The sequence below is a fragment of the Brassica oleracea genome, chromosome C5 (assembly GCF_000695525.1).
Source record: "Brassica oleracea var. oleracea cultivar TO1000 chromosome C5, BOL, whole genome shotgun sequence".
In the NCBI taxonomy this organism is placed as follows: domain Eukaryota; kingdom Viridiplantae; phylum Streptophyta; class Magnoliopsida; order Brassicales; family Brassicaceae; genus Brassica; species Brassica oleracea.
In genome coordinates, this window is record NC_027752.1 from 10,668,361 (window position 1) to 10,675,647 (window position 7,287).

The window sequence follows — 7,287 nt, forward strand, 5'->3', positions numbered from 1 at the left end:
ATCCAAATGAATCAAACAGCGGTTTTCCGATTGCCCGATCTCCCCTAGATAACATTATCTATAATAATAAAGTCAGCTCATGATCTCTCCTCAGCCCTCCACTTCCTCAAGGAGAGGGGTGGTTTTTTGACACGTATCGACATGCTATTTGTGTTTCTCAGGCGTTAAGATTCCTTACGCTCACGCGCGTTAAGATTCCTTACGCTCACGCGCGTTCTGTTGCGGTGAAATGATGTGAGTTAGACTTGGCCTTTGCTTTTTTATTTTTAAATTGAGCCCGCTTCTGGTTTGCGACTCATTTGAATTAGGGATCTTCTTCTTCTTCTTGCGGCTGATTCTTCGCCGAAACTACACCCCGACTAAACACCACACCCTTTTCAAGCCGTAACGTTTCGCAGATTCTTTAATCCATCATTTAATTTGGATTTTCTCTTCATTAGTCCACAACTCCCACGTTAAGATTTCGATCTACCTCTTCGTTTCCATTGTAACCCCCTGAATCTACATCTATAAATATCAGAGCTTCCTAGCATGCAAAGTTCAACTCACGCAAAATCCAATTAAAGGCAAACAATTTCCAAGCAAACGATTCCGATGGCGAATTCATACACTGTCCTCGCCAATTTGAGAGCCGGACGATGCTCTAACACCGCGGAGGTCCGTCTGTTGAGGTTTTGGGATGCCAAAAATATCAACAAAGGGGGAGCTTTGATGAGTGTTGAGATGTTGCTGATAGATGAGCATGTAAGTATCTTTTTAAAAATTTGCGTTAATTTCGAATTCCTTATATTTTTCCTCTTTCTCCGTTTCCCTCTCTTTAGCTTTAAGTTGATACAAGTTTGGGAATAACTTTGAACTATAAGCTAGGAACCTAATTTTTTTAAAAAAAAAAACTGCGGGTTCTTAGGCTCAAATTTACTTGCAAGTAGAACAAATAATTTGCGGGTTCTTAGGATCAAAGCTTCTTCAAAGTTCAAACCAAATACTTTCCAAAATTATATTACAAAGCAATTAATTATTAAAACGTACTCATTAAAATGCATTTAACCACAGATTTCTCATAATCAAAACAATAACTCCAAAAATATTCCTCAAATCAAATCACGTTACAAAAATTTTTTTATCCAAACACTCATCTATATAATAATAATTTAGAGTTTTCTCTCACCTCCTTGCGCCACGTCAGCATGGAGGAAGGGGCTTTTGCTGACACGTGTAGCTCAGCCAGTGCTCCGCTTCGTGTTTTTTTGTTTGTGTTTTAATGAGAATTGGACTTTTGGTTATTTCAATTGTTTTGGCCCGTGCTTTTTGGCCCGTTATACCCAAAGGTGTTTAGGGTTTGTTGGCTTCTTCTTCCAGGAGCGACTTCTTCGATGTAACACGCGAAACCAAACCTTCGCTCCGATCTCCATGAGTGTGAGCTAATCTAAATGCCACAATAGGCACCTAATATGAAGTTTTCAGCGGTTAATTGTTATACATCTTTGTGGTCTCGTCGTTCTCCTCCGTGCCTTCATTTGAAATAGATTCCATTTCGTTTGTTATGTGTTTTGTTTACTTATAAGATCTACCCTTTGATGCTTTTGTGAATATTCCACAGACAATCTCATGATCAATAATGGCAATGTAGAGCCTTTTCTCCTGAACGAAGAACCTGCCATAAAATCAGGTGACTGGAGAACTCAACTGCCACAGGGTTCACGGCAGAACATCGTCAACAAGATGTAACTTCATCATCACATCTCCTGTTTTGTATATATATATTTTCTGTAACTAGAAGGTTTCTATGCTGCTATTATATATATAAGTTAATTTTTTTGGTAATTGTTCTTACATGATTTACTTGCGTAGAATGGATACACTAAAGAAGCACTTTCCGTATTCTGAAGTTCGAGGAAAATTGCTGCCAGGTTCGAGGAGAAAATTTTCAGCAGTGCTGTTCACCAGGTAACAAACACATCTTGTCCTCCTTTATATTAATTTTGTTTCGTTAGTGTGAGTTTATATTAGAGATTTGCAAAAACCAATGGACATGGGAAAATAAGATATGATCTTTTGTAGCCCCCCATTATACGGTTGGTGTATGAAAGCTATGATCCTGATTTTTTTTTTTTTTGAATTTTCAGACTGATTCCCTCCGGAAAATATCGATGAAGATCCTGACTATGGAGACTAAAGCTCAAAATGCAGCTGGTTCCGATTCTTCTATCCTTGCTGATAGTAACAACCTAACCTTGGATGAAATTAGTAAGCAACGTCCTTCGTGTACTTGGCAGAAGCTGGTTTTGGTGTGCTAAATAACGCATTCTCCTTGTGGAGCTTATATGGTCTAAACCCTTGATGCTTTGTGAATATCCCACAGTGAATCATTTGATCAAGGACAATGCAGAGCCTTCTCTCCTGAACGTGGAACCTGCCATAAACTCAGTTGACTGGAGAATTCAACTGCCACCTGATTCACGCCAGAAGAATATCAACAAGCTGTAAATTCGTTACATTTTATTTTTTGTTTTTGTTATAAACGTTTTTTCATTGTAGTGCCTTGACCTATGAATCATTTGGCGCAGAATGGAAACGCTGAAGAAACATGTTCCGTATTCATGGCAGGAAGGAATTGAGGAGCTCGAGAGAATTGCTATCAGCTTCGAGGAGTTAATATTCAACACTGCTTTAAACCAGGTCTTACTCACTTCCCTCTTCTTCATTCTAATTTTAGCTAACATTAGTGAAAGCAGTGGGATGACGGCTGTGAAAATTTCTTGATTAGGCATGGTTTGTTTCGAGTTTCAGGTGGATTACTTTTGCAAAATATCCTTAAAGATGCAGACTATGGAAGAGGACGATTATTTTTTGGTGTTTTATTATATGATGATATGTCGTTTAGAGTTAACATGCATACATATCTAAAGTTATATAACTCATATTAATTTATGTTATACTCGCTTGGTAATATCTAGATGAGACGCTATTTTGAACTATCATAAGTTTTGTGTTCGAGTAAACTACAAATCAACTTATCTGTTATTATCTTATTTTTTGTAATCCGAAGCTTTGTGGATTCTAATCGTTAAATGCTAGGGAAAATGATTCGGTTTATTGTATTGCATTTCATAAGTTTTGTGAAAGATATTGCTTCATTCACGCGTCTCCCATGCAATGAAACCAATGCCGTGGCTGAACTCCGGTAAGTATATTTAGATATATGGTTCTGTGTAGCTGGAGCATAACCGAATCTTCATTCCACTGCGGCAGGTACCGTGTGATACTCTCTGCTTCTGATGGCACTGGCACAGCGGCTTTCCTTGGGTTTGACAGAATTCGCTAAACTGACTCATGTTCTAGCTTCTGAGGCTGCACAAATTGTGGTAGAGCCAATACTTGGATGTATAATATCTCCATGTTCCGTAGTTGGTGCAATCAGAGTGAAGAATTTTAACGTACAATATATTTTCAATGCTTTCAGGGTGTAGGTGCTACTGCTCAGGTCGATGTTGATCTGCCTCGCCCACTCGCTGATATTGTGGGAATACCTATACTTTCCAGCTCAAGTTGAAGGACTTCAATTTTAATGCAAGCCACCAAACTTTTACCATTTCTCGCATATTCCCTGTGCAGGAGCTTGCGCCCATTCCAACCTTAGAGGTGAGTGTTGCTAGCTTTCTTATTGTGAGTTTGATGATTATAGAAATATCTGATTACATGCTTTAAGTGTTGCAAACAGGAAGGTGCAGATGTTACCGAGCCAGCGCTTCTTCAGAATGTTGCAGCAAGACCAGAAGGTATAGCTGCAATCACGTCCAGCGTTGCAGCGCCTTCCCCCGAGGCTGATGGTACTTTTTCCCAGCGTGAGGAAGTAGCTGCGGAAGAAGCTGATCTGGCAGGGAATGCCAGTAAGAAAGCACGTGTGGAATGAGTGAAGCACTGGCGCCCAAACAACCACGATTAGTCTAAATAGTTTTCTGTTTCATGCATCTTTCACCTATGCTATGTTGTTTTTTTTAATTTTCCCCTAAAAACCTATTAGATCGTGGTGGTTGTTATTTCTATTATCAATGCAAAACCTTTCTTTATGCTTATTTCCAATTGATAAATATAGTATTAATTATAATACAACTAAAAACAATATATAGATTAGAGACGAGAGCAAGTTCCACGTCTTCTCTTTTTTTTATGGGTAACAAGTTGCCTGTCCTTTTACAACACGAGAGTCGCAATATGTTTCGCTTGGGTTCCAAGTGATCTCTTAAAGAATACAACAGCACTTAACTGCTTTTATTTGTGTTGTAAACTAAAGTGGTATTAAACCATTAAATCATACATGTTTTCTGGTTATATATGCCGTCATCATGCTTAAAACTATTACCACAATATTAAAATTACGGATGGTTTGTGTATCACATCTAAGAGAACAAATATTTTTGGTCGTATAGTAAGAAAGAAAACGTAAAATCACAAAATCAAATTGGAATGTCTAATTTACCAAACTTCCATTCAAGCTCAGGGGTAGACGTGATCAGAGCACACATTCTCTTCCCAACAGACGGTCAAGGAACCGCAAACGCTTTCGTTGAACTATACTTCGACGGTCATCTCATGATGATGAGCAATCTAAACGCTTTCACCTTTTGAGTTTCTTCTTCAACATCTCAGATCCATCTCGACTTCACTATCTCACTCTTGAAGCTCAGGCTTATAGTCACAACAGACCTACTTATGGCCGTTCCTTCCGTAGCAAGGTATCTCTCCCAGTTACCTCTTTTGTTCCTCATTCTAATGATGTTGTTCTTCACTTCCCCCATGGAGAACCGTGGGATTTCCTCTCCTGTAAGAGGCGAGATTGGTTTGAAAGTTTACATACCCAACGAAGCATCTTTGAAATCCTATGCTGCTGCACCCACTCACCCAGATAACCTAGATCCGGCACAACCAACAAGTACATATTAACCTCAGCTTTATGGTTTACATATTCTTTTTGAAGATAGCTAACATCTATAGTAATTGTTTACTCTGAACTAGGTGTCGTGCAATAAAAAAATTTAAAATATTTTTTAACAGATAAATATAAATTATATTTTAAAATAAAATTTTATTAATATTGTAAATTTTCTTTTTCTTATCAATATTTTAATATAAATTTGATTTAATTAAACATAAAAAATTATATTTAAGAATATGCATGTATATATTTGAAATTATAATCTTAGATATATTCTTCTATTTATTTATTTTAATTAAATATTTTAAATAAATTTGTAAAAGTTGCATAATTACTAAAAATTTAAAATAAACAATATTTATAAAATTTGTAGATATATAAGAAATAATGATTTTTTGATTAAATTTTTATAATTTTCTAAAAAAAATTGTATACATTTTTGAAAATTTTAGTAATAAAATTTTATAATTTAAAAATATATAATTAAATTATATTTCGAAATTTATAATGCCATATTTGAATATATTTATTTTAATGATGTTAATGAGTTATTCCCATATTCTAAAAACATTTCCAAAAATATAAATTGACATTAAATGTAATATATGAGATATTAACATATTTTAAAAAGTTTACCAAAAATATAAATTAACATTAAATGCAATTGTCTATGTCATATTAAGCTATAAGACATGTCATCAATTTCAGTAGCCATGTCATATTTGTTTTGTGAAATTGATTGTAGAATTGACATGTAGCAAAATCACTTCACAAATATAGTCTAGGGGATATGTTAGCTTTTTTGGATTCTAAACCGTGAAAAAACCTAGCAAAATTGGTATGGTTTAGCAAAACTCGGTTCTTTTTGTTTTATTCTTTGATTACAAAAATTGAAAACAAAATTTACAATCCACATTTCATCTTTAGGATTTTTAGTCTTTATAATTTACATATTTATTAGTTTTATTTAGTTTAGAAGAAAACGGCTTCATCCCAAAAGAGCAAAAAACATAACGCAACGTCCCAACTAATACTATGAGTATCTCTTACAAATAAACACAACATGAAAATAATACAATGTCTAGATTAAAACGAAACTATAACATGTAATAAAAGTCAATACAACGCAAACAAATAAAACTAATATCTTTTTAAAGTGCCCAACCAAAACTTCAATTACTCAATAATATATTATACTTATAAACCCTTCTCTTTCTGTTACCATGCAATTTTCTCTGATCAAACAATAACTTTCAACCCAAGCACCAACAGGTCCAATAATAACTTGCAAACCAAGCTTCGACAAATTACGATATTCATCTTTTGCCTCGACAATTATAAAAGAGTCAAATATATTACTATCACCAACCAATACAAAATGAATCAACAAATCCTTAACAACTTATTGGACAACTAAACACTAAAGGTACAAACCCGGCGCGTAGCGCCGGAATACCCCTAGTACACAATAACTCTACAATATCAAAACCCTAGCCTACTTTACCTATAAAACATAAGTCACGGCAGCCACTAATAAAAAGAAAAGAAAAAACACTCTCAAAATTTCCAATGGCAAGAGATAGACCTCTCTCAAAGCTTGAACTATTGCCGATTTTCATCCAAACAGAAATAATTATCCGTGTAGCAAAACATACCTACGTGGACTATTCTGCCTTTCTGCTGGTAACTTGGAGGCCCATTACCTACGTGGAATGCAAGAATATTTCCAAAAAGAGAACATAGCTGAAGGGTTGACACATCTCCAGATCGCAGCACAAGGTTTGTATGACAATGCTATTTACCTTTATGGTATAATAATGATCCAAGTTACTGGCAGAAAGGCAGAAGTCCATCAGTTTCCGCTACCTGTGTAGCGATGACAATGATTGAACGATTAGGGGATGGAGATTCATGTTTTTAAAGACCAGAGGGTTGTTGGCAGCTCAAGCAGAGATGGGGGAATGCTGACAGGACGTTGCTAACTGCATGTTTTGCTAGACGGATAATTATTTCTGTTTGGATGAAAATTGGCAATAGTTCAAAGAATAAAACATTATTGTTTCTATGTAATTTTGTTAATCGTAACGATTTTCAGTTATTATGCAATTTAATCAACCATGACGATTTTGACACGCTCAATATCCGAACATCATATATAACTAAAAATTGCATAGAAACAATGGTTCGCAAATAATATGTAACCTGTTATGAAAGACAGCTAAGAAAGCCAGCAGCCAGCCGAAAACATTGAAAAATATTAAAGATGTGGGGCCCGCTGTACTATTTGCACAGTGAATTTCTTTCTATATATACGAACATTTACGTTCGTTGTATTACGCATCTCTCAACCT

At 35.5% G+C, this 7,287-nt stretch overlaps 1 long non-coding RNA gene across 9 annotated transcripts; it reads left to right on the top strand.

The window, feature by feature from the left end:
• The first annotated feature begins 1,312 nt into the window (after positions 1 to 1,312).
• LOC106343809 lies at positions 1,313 to 4,076 on the top strand. Of its 9 annotated transcripts, none has more exons than XR_001270017.1 (10): positions 1,313 to 1,416; positions 1,601 to 1,724; positions 1,852 to 1,947; positions 2,127 to 2,247; positions 2,363 to 2,483; positions 2,568 to 2,679; positions 2,791 to 3,184; positions 3,253 to 3,365; positions 3,464 to 3,642; positions 3,722 to 4,076. It is a non-coding gene; the product is annotated as an uncharacterized LOC106343809 (long non-coding RNA). The 9 variants fall into 9 exon arrangements; XR_001270015.1 differs by having other exon boundaries at positions 1,316 to 1,489; XR_001270018.1 differs by having other exon boundaries at positions 1,316 to 1,466.
• Positions 4,077 to 7,287: the final 3,211 nt, after the last annotated feature.